Source organism: Erithacus rubecula (genome assembly GCF_903797595.1).
Source record: "Erithacus rubecula genome assembly, chromosome: 4".
NCBI lineage: Eukaryota > Metazoa > Chordata > Aves > Passeriformes > Muscicapidae > Erithacus > Erithacus rubecula.
In genome coordinates this window covers 30,340,048-30,356,184 of record NC_136686.1, presented here as the reverse complement: position 1 = coordinate 30,356,184, position 16,137 = coordinate 30,340,048, and the positions used below count along the sequence as shown (strand labels likewise).

The following is a 16,137-nucleotide window of genomic DNA, read 5'->3' as shown; positions in this document are numbered from 1 at the left end:
AGGAGTTACTATGAATCAGACTGCCTTTACAGAGAAGGGAAAAAAAAAAATAAAATTAATGAGCAACGCCCTGTTTTGTTGGCAGGGTGTCAAGAGTCTCTGGGAGGAAACCAGCGATTCAAAGAAATCTGTGCAGGGCTGCCTGTGACTCAGTGTGCAGCACAGAGACCGCAGGCTGGAAAAAAGGCTGACGCTGATCCAGCTGAGTAAGAGAGGCCCACAACAGCATCTGTTTATAAAACTGAACTTCTGGTTGTCATAAAAAAAAAAAAGATAGTTACAAATGTGGCAACAGGGCTTCAACAATAAAATCACTCAAACAAACAGTGGGTTGGCAGGGGGATCCCAGGCTGGGTGAGTCACCGCATCCCCTCCCGTGCTGCATGGAGAGAAGTCGCTGAGGGTGAGCACGGGAATTCTCATCGGACCGGTGAGCTTGGCATGGACAAGATTTCTGGGAATATATCAAGAAGTGGAGGTGCTCAAAATGCAGCTCTGACCTGGTGGTGACTCTGGAGCAATTTGGCCGGATAGTGGTGGTTTGCTTCCACAGAGAGAGCAGGCACGGAAGAAGAAATAAAGGGGCTTGTTATTCAGTTTTCTGAGGTCAGCATTTCTTGTCATCTTAAAGACTTCTAAAAATAGATCCTTTACATTTGCTGAGAATTGGCTGGTGGAGTTGTGTCTTAGATGCTACAGGCAGATTGAATAGAGATGTGCTTGAGATGTGGGTGAAAGGGGAATAAGTTTGTCAGAGAGCATCCCTGTTAAAATATGATCCATACTGTGATAGAGTTGCCAGTCTGCTAATGCAGGGAATCAACCCTGCCTTTGTAAGGCCCAGCGAGAGATAAGCAGACACTGTCAAAATACCTGTCAAAGGCCTTTCCCACTTTAATGAGGATGACATTGGATTGCCTTTATTTGAAAAACAAAGCTGGTTCTCTTTGAAATCTACACAGATTAAAAGATTTTACTGGTTTTCAGATTATTCCTTCTGTCTGGTGTTATTGATATGTGTCTGGTCTAATTTTAGACTACAGCAACCTGCTTAAAAAAAGAGCTATGGATAAAACAGCAGCAAAGATGGCACATATGGTGGGCAAAGACAATCCCGTGGGAATTTTTTCCACTGATGGAAAGTAAAGATAGTTTTTTTTCCTCAAGGATAAAATAAGCCTAACTGTGTTTAGTACCTGTGAATTAGGATGTGCTTCTTGTTGATATATATGAATACAATATCCAGGGATAGGAAAGTTTATTTGCTTACCCTGCAGTTGAAGATGTTATTTGCTTTGAGCTGCACCATCCATTTCTCCTGCTCTGTTCCCCTGGCAGAGTTTATTGGAGTGAGGGATGCTCAGCTCCATACAAAATACTAGAGTGCAGGATCCAAAGCAAACTCTGCTGGCAGAGTTCAGCTGTGGTGAAGTATCCTCTGCCCCAGACCGTTCACAGGCTGCTGCCCACCTGTCAGGGAGCAGCTGCCTGCAATCACAGAATTGCTTACCAGGACCCAGCAGACAGAACATCTGTACCAAAAAGACACCCACATGGGGCAGCAACAGTGCAGCCCCCTAAGAGGCTGGGCATGAAGTGAGCTGTGACTGGCAAAGCATAATTTGTCCAGAGAGAGAGCAAACTAGTTTTGTACAAACTGCTCTCTGCCCTGGGAGGTGTGACAGGCAATGGCCAATATCAGAGGCTTCACAGGGAGGCAGAGGTGTTGTGTAGCATCAGCTTCCCCACAGGAGGGTTGTTTTCTAGCTCTCCATCTGGAAGTGTTGGTGCCCAGCCAGCAGAGAGAAGAGTAACCAGACAGGCCACACAGGCTGTGACCATGGCCCTGGAGGAGCACTGGTACTCTGCCAACCACTGGCTTCATCCCTGCTGCTAGACCTGCCAGGCTGGGTATGAGAGGGGTAGCAGCATGTGTCAAGTGAACAGGAGTGCAGATAGATGTTCCTGTTAGGGAGCAGTGCTGCATGCCAGCAAGATAATTTTTAAGGAAGAGAGGGTATCCCTCTTATTCCAAGGTACCATGAGGTCAGGGGAGAGTTCAGCTTCCATCAAGCAGATTGGTAGCTCATTGAGATACTTCCACCTTTCATCTGGATACAGAGAAAGCCTAAGGAAGTATCTTACCAGAAGCTTAAGGAAGGAGAAAATTTCAATTTGATAAGATTTATCATGTTTTCTGTAGCTGTTTCTGTGGATAAAGGGTTAGCCCAACAAGTCTTTTTCTTATGTATGTGATGGAGAACTAGCTCTATTCACTCATCCAGAGAAGAGGGCTGTCTTTCTGTGTGTCTGCAGCAATTTCTTCCTTTATGATGCATGGTTTCCACAAGCCAGGTTGCAATAGAAAATCTATGACATGAAAAGTTTCAACACAAAATCAAAAGTCTTAAGCATTCTGCAGATTTGACACATTAAGGTTGAATTGCCTAAGATCTCTATGCCATACTTCATGGTGTCCCTTGACTTAAGCAGCACTCATTTCACTGGCTTTTCTGAGTGCCTGCAGTTTGTTAATTGGAGGTAGACGTTAATTTAAGATGTGAGAATCTGGATTAGCATTTCCACAGGGAATGAGAGGGTGAAGCTTTCCACATGTGCCATGCCTTTTGCCTTCCCAAAAAAGAAGCTTGCAGCTGCTGTAACTCTGCTTGTTTTGCCATGCCCCACACATTTGCAAGCATTATTAGTCTCTGTGAACAGTAGTCCTTGGCATTAAAGGTGAGTGTCCACAGTGACATTAGATAAGACAAGCATTAAGCCTCTGCAAGCCCAGATCAAAGGAGAAATGGAGGATATGAGTGGGAAATGGGGTGTGGAGTTGGGAGTGGGGGAAGTATGGCCAGGCTTGGCTGGAAACATCTAGAACAGATTGCTTTTAGAGACTGGAGGTGCCAGGAGATACAGACCATACGTGAATTCTCTGCACTTTTTGCAGATGCAAGGATCTGTGCTTGTGTCTGAGTTCTGTAACTCAGAACTGGGAAAGTTCTGTAACTGGGTTCTTATGCTCTCTGGGATGCTCTCAACAGCAATTTAACTATATGCTATTTGGATGTGCTTTTCTGGCTATCTGCAAACACATATTGCATATTAAGCCTCCCTCAGTCTAAATGGCATAATAACAATAGTCTTTCTACCTAAAGAGTTCCCCTCTCTTATATGTGCTATTTACCCTGTACATCATCTTGCTGGCTGGGTGCAGGACAAATGGAAGTGATATGGTGTTCACTACTTCTACACTTGTCATGACAAGGAGAAGGTGGGGTTGAGCCTCAGCTGGTGTGTGGGTTTTAAGAAATAGAAACCAGCAAGTTTCATACTGCTCTGTAGTGGTGTAACTGATGTGTTTGTGTGTGTGTTGTGGGATTATCCACGTGATACAACAATTGGCAGAGACATAGGATAAATCTCGGAGCTGTATGATAAACTGCATTTGTCACGCCTGACTGTGCAGGGCTTCAAATGTGAGCAGTCACCCACTGGAGAGGAAAGGGTGGTGGTTCTCTTATTTATAGCTTCTCTCAGTTTTGAGGAAGCAGATATTGGAAGTCCCACCTCTGTGGCTTTGGTCAGTTCTCTAAATGTGTCTTGTCATGTTCCTGTCCCTCCAAGGACTGCTGGATGTCCAGTACTTAGGGTGGCTGACTTTGCAAGCTCAATGGTACAAGAAAAGGGTGGATTACAGTCAACACTGAACAGCTGTAATTCTTCCTGTGCACTATTTAATTTTTGGATTGGGTTGTTGTTTTGGGTTTTGTGGTAGGTTTTTTGGGTTTGCTATGCTTTGTTTTTGTTTGGGGTTTTGGGGGGTATTTGTTTGTTTTTGTTTCTTTTTTTGTGTGTGTGTTTTGTTTAATTTTGTTTTGTTTTCGGTTTTTTTTGGTTTTTTTGAATGTCAGGGATGACCTCTGTCTTAAGTACTCTGGTAACTGTACAAATAGTTACAAGATGATCAAAACCCACAGAAACATCTACGTATGATTTTTTCTAAAATCACTGAGGTTTGCCAGCCTGGCTGATCTTTTGAAAGAGGAAGACAGGTATTGAATTGAAAATGCACTGGGTTTATAGCATTTGTGTAGGCATGGTTTGTCACAAAGCTTTAGCAGGCAAAAATTAGAATAGTTCCCTCAAGGACTTTATGTGTGGGATCTGTGACAGAATACATTCCTCATGCCTCATTTATCACACCTGGGAAGACCCAGATTCCTTGTTTCTTAACACAAATAAATAAAACAAAATTAAAAAAGAAAGGGAAATAATTCCTACCATCGTTTCATAGTTATTGGAATTTGGAAAAGGACCATAGCTTTGTTCTTATGTCAGAAAGAGAGGTATGATTCTGCTGTGCATGGGCAGACTTGCATCTCAGACTGACTGACAATCACATTGTGGTTGATTCTGTGGGCTTGGGTCATGGCAATCCATTTCTAACTGGTGGAGGGGTTTGAACTTTTTCTCAGGGGGTGGGTAGCCCAAAGGTGCCTTGGCTTTCTAAGTGCTGTTGGATGGGATGAACATGATCCTCAGGCTGAGGTTCTGAGCACATGGAGGAAGCAGCATGAGCTGGCTGGAGCTAGGAACAGAGACACAAACCTGAAAAAAATTAACTATTTTCTGTGCTCTGGTGTAAAAGCAGGCTTGGTGAGAGCCATCTGAAATGTGATGGTCTTCTCTTGCTTTTATAATAGCAGGAGAACTGCAGTCCCCATCCTATTTTCCCTTACTTCAACCTCCATATTAGTCTCTTCCTTTTTTCCATTGGGAACAGCCCTACTGAAGGTATTTGCTTATAATGTGCAAATGGTGCCTCTGCTTGGGCAGACCCATCTGAGCTGTCACTTTCCACAAGAACCTCTCCCACTCCACATCAAAGGGTTGGTGGTTGGTGGTGTTCTCCACCTGCACATGAAGGCCTTTCTTATGCATTTTGTCAGCCAAAGAGGTTTTCTTTATTGCTCTCTCAGGCTCCTGGTTCATTTCTAACTCTGTCTTCTGTGACTGTTGTACTGTGCTCTGCTCAGTACTGATTGCTTCACCAACAGGTTTTACCATATTAGCAGAGGGAAAAAAAAAAAAAACCCTACAAGCACAAAGAAATGGTATAAATTGACAATGGTATAAATTGCCTTACTGTTCTTCTTTCATTCAGTGACAACAAAGTGAATTAGCTGCTTGACTGCCCTGCATTCTAGATGCAGCTGTGTTGATTGTTCATAGAAATGGACCTTGGTTAAGAGGCCATGGCAAGGGCAAGGTGCCATTTGCACTGTGGTTGAGGTTTGATAATGGGACATATTTCTATTTATCTGCTGCTCCCATGTGCTGTATGCCTGTGTTAGTTCTATTCAAGGTTTGCTGGACTTCCTTCTTAGAGCAGATGTTGGTGTTCTGAGAAAGTTGTAGAATCTCCTGCAGCTAGAGGTGAGGTTTGGAAGGCACACTAAGGCTTCTGTACTTGCTTCTCACTCTGCACAATAACTTGCTTTTTTGTATCTCAGCATGCATTTATTTAAGTAATATTATAGTGTCACAGGCTCTACAGATATGCAGGAAGAGTCTAGCCTGGGAATATAGATGGCAGAGGCTGAAAGGGACCTGGCATATTAACAAACCAAGCAGGCAGATCACTTTCACAACTAAATGGAACGGAAAGCCCAGGGAGGGCTTCCCACCAGTGGTTACCTATCCTATACTGATCTCCCATTGAGAAGGGTTGATGGGAGGGAAAAAAGCATCAAGCTCAATGCATAGTAAGAAGGAGAAGAAGAAGAAAAAAAAAAGAAAGTGTGTCTGGGATGGAAAGACAGCTAGACATTGATGAGTTGAGGGCAGGACAGAGAGGGCTGAACACCATGGGTGATGCAGCCAGGAAGGATAATGCCTCTGAGCTCCAAGCTCCTGAACAAAGTGCAGACAGCTGGCAGGAGGCTGGCAGCTCCTCTCTTTTATGTTGCCATTGCATGGAAGAAGGAGGGCAATATTTCTAGGTTTGCTTTTTCATTCCCTGCCAGAGAGGGATATGATTCCTGTGACTGCAGAGCAATGGTTTCCTTCCGAAAGAGGAAACGTGTACTTGTGTCACGCCACGGACCAGCTTCTGAGTTCATCTGCAGCAGGACAGACCTAGAACAGCTTGAATCCATGTCATGGCTGTTTTTCTGGTTGATGAATCAGGGATTGAAGCAGTGCCACCGTGTCAAGAAACTGGTGGTAAAGAGAGAGTTTGTGAGGGGGAAAACCTCTCACCACAGCACAAAGACTGAACATTTTACTAAGCTCTCTCTCCTTCCTTGCTCCCTTCATCCCTTGCTTTTTGCCAACTCTTGACTGGACTTTTGAGAAGAAACATAACTTATACTTTGCTTCCTTTGTGCATACTGCTCCTTGTCTGTGCCTTGTGCATTCACAAACACAAAAATTTTCATTATTCCATTTGTTCTGCTTTTGTAATGTACAGTCACTGCTTGTGTGGCTCCCTCGTGCTTGAGGCAGGATATGGGCAGGAAATAATAGTACAGGATTCAAACTGGAAAAATGCAAACCTATTATCTGAGGGAAAATAAATTCAGAGTTAGCTGTTAAGAGGGTGTGAGCCCTTGGAACTTGCAAGAGAAATAATGCTGGAAGCAACTTAGCAGGGACAGAAGAGAGACAAAGATGGAGAAGAGCTTTCAGCGTGATAGCACAGAACACAGATCATGTCACTTAGAACTCTTCAGATGCTGATGTCTCTCACACATTCACAGATCTCAGAGCCATATTTCGCCCTCAGATATGGCCTACCAGTGGTAATGACAGTGAAAGCTGAAGGTTTTCATTTTTGAGAGGGTTTCACTTAAACCCTATGACAAGGGATCTCTCTGTAGCCTAGTCTCAAACTGTGGGACTAAGGAATTACCTGGGTGGTCTGTGATACTTTCATACCAGTTGGAGTCAAAGGCATCATGTCTCTGTGCAGCTCCATACTGGGAATATGGGGGAGGAAATGAGCTAGCAAGAGGAAGGAAAAAGGGAGCACTCACCACATTGCCAGGCCTTCAGGGTGATTAGAAAGCACAAAGTATTAAAAGCCTGGACTTTTGGATTTCAAGTGTGCTTATTAAGGATGATGTTTTGTGAGTGTGAACAAAATTCAGCAAAACATCTCAATGTCAGAAAATGATTACTTGTATTTGATAGGTGTGTCTGAACATCTCCAGCTCTGTGAGATATATGACAAAAAGTGAGAATTAGTGAATTGAAGCAAAGCACATCATACAAGTGAAGAATCCTCAGAGGTGAAGAATAAAGACTTTTGGAGGTAAACTGAAAAGTTCAGATTTTGGGCCTTGGACTGAAGTTTTAAGAGTTGACCTAAAGCTGTAGGTAATGCCTTGCTGAGAAAAAATGTTACATCTCCTGTGATATCTGTGCCATGGGACGAAGAGTGGGCAGGGTGAAACTCTGTAAGTCAAGAGATCTCTTAACTCAGTGATTTTTGGTGGCATGACACCACCACCAAAATAAGTGATTGCAGAGTGAAAGCAGGATGGAAACAGTAACTACAAAGGGAACCTGCAAAGTCTCTGGCAGCTGATGTGCATCTTCATCTCCCAGAGGGGTTTTACTGTTGTCTCTGCTGTCCCCTTTTGGGGGAGCAGGATGTGTGGCTGCATTGGAGGCATGAATTCCAGCCTTTCTCTTTGCTGGAAGCTGATCCCACCCAACAAGTGGCCACTGATGGTTCTCCACTGCTCTCTGTCCCAGCAGAGGCTGATGCTGCTCGCAGTGTGGATCACTGGGTATGCACTGTGTCCCTTCCAAAATGCCTGGAGAGGGTTGCCAAGCTGAGAGGCTCTGAGTCAGAGATCTGTGAGGTTTCTCTTCCCAGGAGAGCAGTCTTTGAAGGCAGGCTGTTGCTCAGCCCGTGACTTGCTGGGTGCCATGCAAGCTGAGTTCTTAATATAAGAAAGGCCAGCTTGTCACTGTAATTTAAAAATCCTTTTGCCGTCTAGGGAAATGTCAGCAGCAGAAACAAGTAATGGGAGGGCTTGACCCAGACACAAAGAAGCTTCTGTTTTCTGCCTGTCCTGACTGTCAGTGGTGTTAGGTTGCTCAATGCTGCTCAGAAAAGCAGCTCTGGAAATTCTCTGCCTTCCATGAAGGCTGAAGACTTGTGAAGTGAAATGCCTCTGCTTGAATAAACACCTGTCATGGGAAGAGCTGGGATGCTGAAGTACAGCAGGGTGAGAACTGGCAGCAGGCCCAGACTGGGAACTGAGGAGAATCCTCTGGCAAAGCTGACACCTTGTTTTTGATTGCTTGTTTTCCACCTTCAGGTGTAATCGATACCCAGGTGCTGGAGTGACTGAACTCGCCCGCTGCTGCTGCTGCTGGTTCAGCAACTGCACCGAGCAGTGTGGGGGGATAGAGGGAGGGGATGGGTGTGAGACAAATTCCTGTCTTGAGAACCACAGAGGCATTTTCATGCCTGGGATACTTTCCTATTTGCTTTCCCCCAAGGTGGCCCCTCTCACCTTGGAGACAGTGTGGCACCTGAAACCGTGGGGCACATGACTATGAGGTTGTTGGCAGCTGCACAGTCAGGAGCAGAAGGCATGTTTTGCAGTTTGGAATCCCAGCTGGGGGATTCTGAGGGGCTGGATGAAGAGGATATAAGGGTGATATCCTGGCTGAGCCTGTGGTTTGGTAGAGGAGAGTAGAGGGTGTGCTGTGCTCACACTTGGCCCACTGATCTGTGTCTAAGCCACCCTAGTCTTGGTAGATGGAGGTGAGGAGAGGCAGTGGAATGGTGCAGATCTGCACCCTATCCTCCACTGGTGTGAATAGCCCCAACCTTCCTTGTGCAGTAACCCTGGTTTTCCTATGCAGCCCTCAGATGCCCTGAAACTCAATAACACAGACACCAGCAAACATCTGGGTTCACTTTCCTGTATCCCTGGATTTTCTTGATTTAAAGTCCAGGCCATTAAAGCAACTAGGTCTAGTTATCACAAAGAGTGGCCTCACATACCTGTTGTCTGAGCACATTGCATCTGTAAGGGCTGGTGCCAGGCACTCATTTGCACTGGACCAGTCTCAGAGGCAAGCCCTGGCTGTGGAGAGCTCTGTAAAGGGGTTCATGAGTAAGAAAACAAGCATCAACCTGGGCACTTCAAATGGTCAGTCTCGACAAAGAGCTCATCAGAAGGACCCCACAGGGCTCTGTGCTAGCACTAGTGTTTTCAACACACTTGTAATGGTCTGGACAGGAACATGAGCAGCGAGTTTACATGAGTGCCACAGTTATTCCAGAGAGGCAACGTAAAGCTGACTGCAAAGGGTTGCAGAAAATCTGCCAGCGGTGAGTGCCTGGGCTCTCCCTGGTAGATGAAATTCAGTGGTGGCAAATGCAAGGGAATTCCACTAGGAAGACAACACTCTGTCTGTTCAGATATATTTAATGTCTCTAAGCCAGCTTCTACTAGCAGAGAAAGAAATTCTTGGATTCATTGCAGGCAGGCTGCTGAAAACAGTCTCTCAAGGCTCTGTTGAGGTCAAAAAGCCAAAAAGAAATGTTAGGAATGAGCACAGAAGAAACAAAGAACATGATTATGCTTCTGTGTACTTCATGGTCTACTGAAAGTCTGAAACTTGTGAGTGCTTCTGGTTACTACACTGAAGAGCATAAAGAAACACTAGTAAGAGAAGAGAGAGCATCAACAATGATCAGAAGTAGGAGATAGTTTCTGGGTAAACACAGATTGCTAATCTTGAAGAGGAGATGCCTGAAAGGGAATCACAAATGGTATGGAGAATGTCAACAAAGAACTAACATTCATGCAGTTCCATATCACAAAAACTAATGGCACCCGATAAACTGGTTAGGCAACAGGTTTAAAATAAACAAGCTATGAACTTTTCCACGTAGGCATTCAGGAATAATGGATCTCTGCCACAGACTGTTGCTGGAAGACAGTCCATGGAGGGGATGGGCACATCTATGCAGCATATTTCTTTTGGAGATTATCAAATGCAGCAGCACAGATGTTACCTCTGCATCAGAAGTGTCCTAAACAGCAGGCTGATGGGAGCTGAGAAGGTGGACTGGGATACAATTTGGATTTCCTCTCTTTCTTACACTTCTTTTCTAAATGAGGTGACTGCAAGAGAAGAAATACTGTTTTTTAATTCTGGGCTAATACAGGTCATCTTACATTTCTAGTAAAGATGTTTTTTGTTGTTTTTATTCTACAGTAATTTCCCACATTGTTATCTGATCACAGCTGATATATTGCAGGAGAAATGGAAACTGAACTGATGAGCTGGAAAAGAGAACAAACTTCCAGATGAAGAGCTGACATCTCTTCTTTGAACAATGTGCTAGGACATGCCATAATCCAGAAACAGGGACTTTTAGGTGAAAGCAAGCAAATATTGTGGTAATGTTCTTTAAATGAGGAAAATGTGGTTTTCCCTATTAGCTCTACCAGGGCAGTAGATTTCCTTAGACATTTAGGAAATAGAAGAGACATAGTCTTCCCTTGCAGTAAATGTGCTCTGGCTGTCTGATCCAAACAGTTACACCTGTCCAAGCAGGAAATACCAAATTTTGTATCAGCAATAAAATTGGATTCTGTGTATTTACAATTTTGAGTAGTACATTTGCAGAAATAACTGAGAGTTAAATTTGTCCCCAGGGATGTTGGTCTTTCCAGCTTGCACAGATTCATTGCTTGGAGAAAAATTTCAATTAAGGAGAATAATTTTGCATGAATAAGCTGAGAGGAGGTATAGGCTGTCCATAGCCAATCTTTGCAGAATAAAGATAATGAGATACAAATCCAGGGCTGCAGGGTGCTGGTAAGAGAAGCATGTTGTTTGTGGCTTAGCACAGTTTCACCCAGAAGCCTGCCTGGAGGTGTTTCACAGCTTAGGATCTGTCACAGCTCTGGGGAAGGAGAGAATATTCTCTCTGCAAAATAAAAAAAACCCTCAAAACTATGTTTTGGTTTATTTGGCCTTTTCCATTTCAAATGCCTCGATTGCTGATGCCTGCCATATTGTTTAATGGCCAATCCCTTCTCGGAGACTACAGCTTTTAGGATGATACACATCCTGAACTATTTCAGCTGTGGTTCTGCTTTTTTTTCCTATTCTGTTCTGCCCAGTTTCTGACTCCACCTTCTCTGCTGCCCAGCCTCCTCAGTAGACAATGTTTTTCCATTTAATTTTATGAGACTAACAAAAGGCATTTTCATCCCCTCCCCCAGGACTGGAGAAGAAAAGCCCACATCTGGAGGCCATTCACAGCTGGAAGGTCTCTTCTGACCTTCCTTGCTTTGAAATCCAATCCATGTAACCTTCTGTCTGAACACTCTATTGCAGACATGGCATAAAGGCTTTATGAGGGAAGTCTGTGCAGAAACCAGTGACCCTGACATCCCTTTACAAGTGCAAGACTTCAAGACTTTCTTTGCTATGAGGGAATTTTTATTTGGGTTTAGGGGCTTCCTTGTTTTGGGGTCTCCAAACACACACTTTGGAAGCAATTAGAAAAGGGAACTTTATTCTTCTGAGGTGTTAAATGCACCCAGCAACAGTTTAAAATGAATTGCCTTGAAGCATTGCATAGGTTCCAACATCCACATCTGACTTTGTCCAAATGGTCCAGCCAGTGGCCTGTGGGCTGCATTTTGTCTCACCCAAAGACAAACTTCTACTACAAACTTCTGCAGCTTCTACTGACTTCCACCACTGAAGAATAAAACTTCATGTTTCTTGAATCCTCTTTGCCTTAGAGTAAATTGTTGTAATCTGACCCCTGCTTGCCAGGAAGTTGGATAATTTGCAATTCAATTTTAAATACCTCAGAACAGAGACTTATTTGTTATCACTGGGTTTGCCTAGCCTGTATAGGCTTTCTCCTATGACTGCATCATGGAGTGCTTTACAATGCTTACAACCACACTCATCGTTGTTGTAAATGCCCCTGTCATGACTAAGAGGACAAGGATCACTGAACCAGTGGTCTGGAATTTAAGGCCTGGCACAGAGGACACAGGTGTGTCTTTCCCCTAAAGTAATTTTAAAAATAAACAGTGAGGGGGATGTCCTGTTTGTTCCCCAATGGGAATCTGTCTGCTTTTATTTTCCCAGAATGGCCAGCAGCTCCTCGTGCCTTTCCTGTGGGAGTTCACTGGTTTTCAACAATAGCCTCAGGAGTTTCACCCTGCATTGCATCTCTGGGACCTGAATGGGTCCAACTACCTTAACTTCTGGCATCACACCAAGGTACTGTTTTCTTCCTTGCCTGGAAACATCTGCCTTGATGTTCCTTCTTGTATTGCAAATCCAAACAGACTAGAGAGGCTGTATTCTTCTATGTCAGTATAATTTGGGAACCATTTGTGGCTGGTTGTTGAATTTTTACTCTTAAAGTGAGTGAGCCCTGTTCTGAAAAGAATAGATGTATTATGTATGTACATGCACTCAAGAGCTGGAAGAATATATTATAATAGATATATCTCACTTTTCTAATCCTCAGTCCCAGAGAGACTAAAGGCATCCATTCACCTTTTGATAACTATTGCAGGATGTGATTTATGCAGTTCTGTTTCACGTCATACCACGACAGGCACTGTTCAGCTCATGTGTCATAGCTCAGAGGATAGCAATAAACCACTGAACAGGAGTGACTCAAACCATGACAGATTTTATAGGTACTTGTCTGACTCAATTTAGCTTCCCAGGCTGTCCCACAAATGTAATGTAATTCAATAGTCTGCACATATTTGAGCCATATTCAGCCTATGTACTACCTCACATAGTTTGACTCACATATTGTTTCCCTGGTAAGCCTACTGAAGGAACAAGGGGTTAACAGCTCTGGGGGATAAGTGAATATATTTTTTCTTTTCTCAATTTTGGATTGTTCTTTCAGTGAGACAGAACATCTGGAATAGACGTGTATTTTGGGGAATATGGCCATTTCTGCCTAGAGTTAGTGTCACTATAGTCTCATAGAGCCAAATGAATATCTTTGAGCAGTGGAATTGAATTTGCACTGGCATGAAAGGCAAGCACAGTGCTCATTGCTCTTACTGACAACTTACTCTAACAGTCTGAGGAAAGAAACCATCAGTATTATTACTAATGATAATTAACATTATCTGCTCTATGGCAAGGCTGAGAAGCCAGGCCCGAGGGTGCCAGATGCTGGTCAGAAATAAAATCATCCACCACTGCTCTTGGAAATCCTTGTGATGTTGCAGGCATCACTAGCATGGCTGTCACAGAGATCTGTGTCCCTGTTTCAGAGTGCAATGATTGGCCTCAAAGAGAACAATTTTCTTTTCATAATTCTCTTCAGTTTTGATACTTTGGGGAGTATTTCTCTGCATGTGATGCTGACCTTTGCACCTCAGTTGTTCTGTTTCTGGTGATCACAATGCTGCCATCAGGAACAGCAAGACCTGCCCCTGGAGATAACCAGTCCTGTTCCACTGGGATTTGTGTCCTCTCTGCCTGCTGTGGCAGCTGGACACAGTCACTGCTGCAGCTCCCACAGACTGCTCTGGGATCATGGCTCCTTAATGATTCTGAAAATCTGAGTCTTGCTCCCAGCATTGCAAGTGGTGTGCTTCCTTGTGACAGGTGGTGAACCAAGGCAGGGCAGGGCTGGGACAGGCAGCTCTGCTGAAGAACTGGGCTTGCACACACAGTGATGAAACTTTGTCTTGGAAGGACAGAGGCAAATGGAATATGCTGCTTAAGGGACATCACCCAGAAGAAAGTATCTGGTGTAATGGAAGGAAAGGAAAGTTTTAGTTGAATATCAGGACTGACTTTTGTTGGTGTGTGGAGTAGCTTCCCAAGGGAAACCCAGTAATGGAACCCTATTAGTTCTGGTCTCCAATGCTGGACTGGACACTGCAGAACATACTGCAGGCCGGGAAATGAACTTGCTTTGTCTGGGATGAAGCCCATGGATGTGACACTGCTCCCCAAAAACCCAATGTAAGTGTTTCCAGTGACCTCAGGCTCCTTCTAACCAGCAACCCAGTGCTGATTTTCCATCTTCCCTTTGCACTCCAAGGTGTTGCTTATCAGTGCAGCTGTGTCACCAATATATCCAAATCCATGCACTTCCATTCAATTCTACTGCTTGCTCCCTTCAGGCTGTTAAGGAATGTTCTTGAGAGTTTCAGATGCACAGAGCATTAGAAGAAGAGAGTCAGATATACTTCTCACCTGTAGTGATGGGAGGGAACACATCCCTGTTGTGCATGAGGCCAGCTAGACTGTTTATTTCACAGAATCATAGAATGATTAATGTTGGAAAAGACCTCTAAGATCATCAAGTCCAACTGTCCAGCCAGCACCACCACCATGTTCACCACTAAACCATGTCCTCAAGTGCTGCTGATTAACTGAAGCTCACCCTGGCCTCTGATGTGGCAGAGACAGGGAAAGGCAAATGAATTGATGCCTTTCTAGAGGTTTGATCTTACTTCCCTTCCCCTGTGCCTCCTGCTCCCCTGGGGCTACTCTGCCCAGTAGCCCTTACAGAGGTAGGTGACAATTTTTGCTGTTTTGTGCTAATGACTGGTCCCGGTGGATATCTGTCTGTGTCCAGGTGCATCCTGGTGAAACTATCCTCCTAGAGCCCTTTGCAGTTCTTCTTCAAATGCTAAGGTGTGTTAGTACGGGGGTACACAGGGCAATGGTGAGAAGGGTGGAGGCGAATAACTGTGGTTTTAAAAGTAAATAATTTATGCAACAATAACCTCTCCACCCAGGTAATCACCTCGAACAAACATTCTGCATGTCAAAGGTGTTTCTGCAGATAAGGGTTAGCACAATGAGACTCCTGCTTTCTTGCCTTTATCTAGTGCTCAGCACTTACAGCCACCTTGCTCTCTGCTGAAGGCCAAGTTGCCCCTCTCAGTGCCCCAGCAGAGGTAACCAGTCAGGGGCAAGACTTCAGGGAGAAGTTTTTGCAGTGGCAGTAGGGACAGTAAGCTTTCATTATGCTAAGTGTGGTATTTTTCAAGAGGGCTGAACATAGCCCTTAAAAGGTTTTAGGATAGTGAAGTATCTGCCTTGAGGAGAAAAGGGACAGGCACAGAGAAAAACACATTTTGATGGCAGGGAAATCAAGCTCATAGCTGCAAATTGTACTTGTGCTCACAAAGCAGGCTGAGGCTTTTTCCCTGGTTTTTTTCCTTCCTTTTTCCCTTTTTTATTATTCATACAAATATTGGTTGGTGGACAGAATCTCTGCCTCCTGGGCTACCTGACCATGGGGAGCTCAGCAGGAGCAGCCCCAGAGCTTGCAGCTGAAGGCTCAGGACTCAGCCCTGTGACCTTCCTGGTACATTGACAGGCATTGCCATGTTGTGGTAGTTGCCTAGCGAGGCAGTGGCACTTGTGCTGAGGCACAGTGACAGCTGTGTCACACCTGTGGGCTGCTGAGGCTGAAACTCGGTACTGTTTGTTTTGCAATAGTGTAAAGCTTGCTTCAGTGTGTCCCTCAGTCAATGAGAGCTGCTGTAGTGACAGGGTGACACTGTCTATGTGCTCACCTAACTCGTAGCACACAGTGCCTGCAGTGGCTCCCAGCTTGGCATTACCAACAGCCCTGCAGACAGAAATGACAGAGCCTTGCTGTGGTTATGGAGGCACAGACTGAGTGGGAGCTGTTTCTGTGTTGTGATGGAATGAGCAGGACCATGGTGTGTAAGAGTCTGTGGGCTGGGATGCAGAAACCTTCTTGTGGGTTTCTAGAGGCAAATAACCAACACCACCCCTGCTGCACGGCTGGAAAGCGTGTCAATGGTTAGACCTCAGAAAGCTCCTGCCAGGGGAGATCCTCTTATCAGCAATTGCTAGTGGGGCTCCTATGGATGTCATCTTCTGTCATCTCCTGAACTCTTTCATCAGGAAAATTTATTTTTCTACTATATCACATAAATGACAGGGAGGAGGCCAACAACAGTATGGTCAGCTCAAACTGCACAGATGGATGTCGTAAGTACGTTTGAACAAGAAAATGCTGTGGGACCTTCTCATAGCAAAGTGTGTATTGGGATGTGACAGGGGGAGAGGAGACAGTGTCCTGTCTCACAATGC

At 44.6% G+C, this 16,137-nt stretch overlaps 1 protein-coding gene across 1 annotated transcript in view; it reads left to right on the top strand.

The window, feature by feature from the left end:
• The first annotated feature begins 162 nt into the window (after positions 1-162).
• GSG1 (germ cell associated 1) overlaps positions 163-16,137 on the top strand; it is a 35,910-nt gene continuing 19,935 nt past the window's right edge. The window contains exon 1 of the mRNA XM_079304547.1: positions 163-506. The gene's annotated coding sequence lies outside the window, so the exon portion shown is untranslated. The remainder of the gene's footprint in view (positions 507-16,137) is intronic.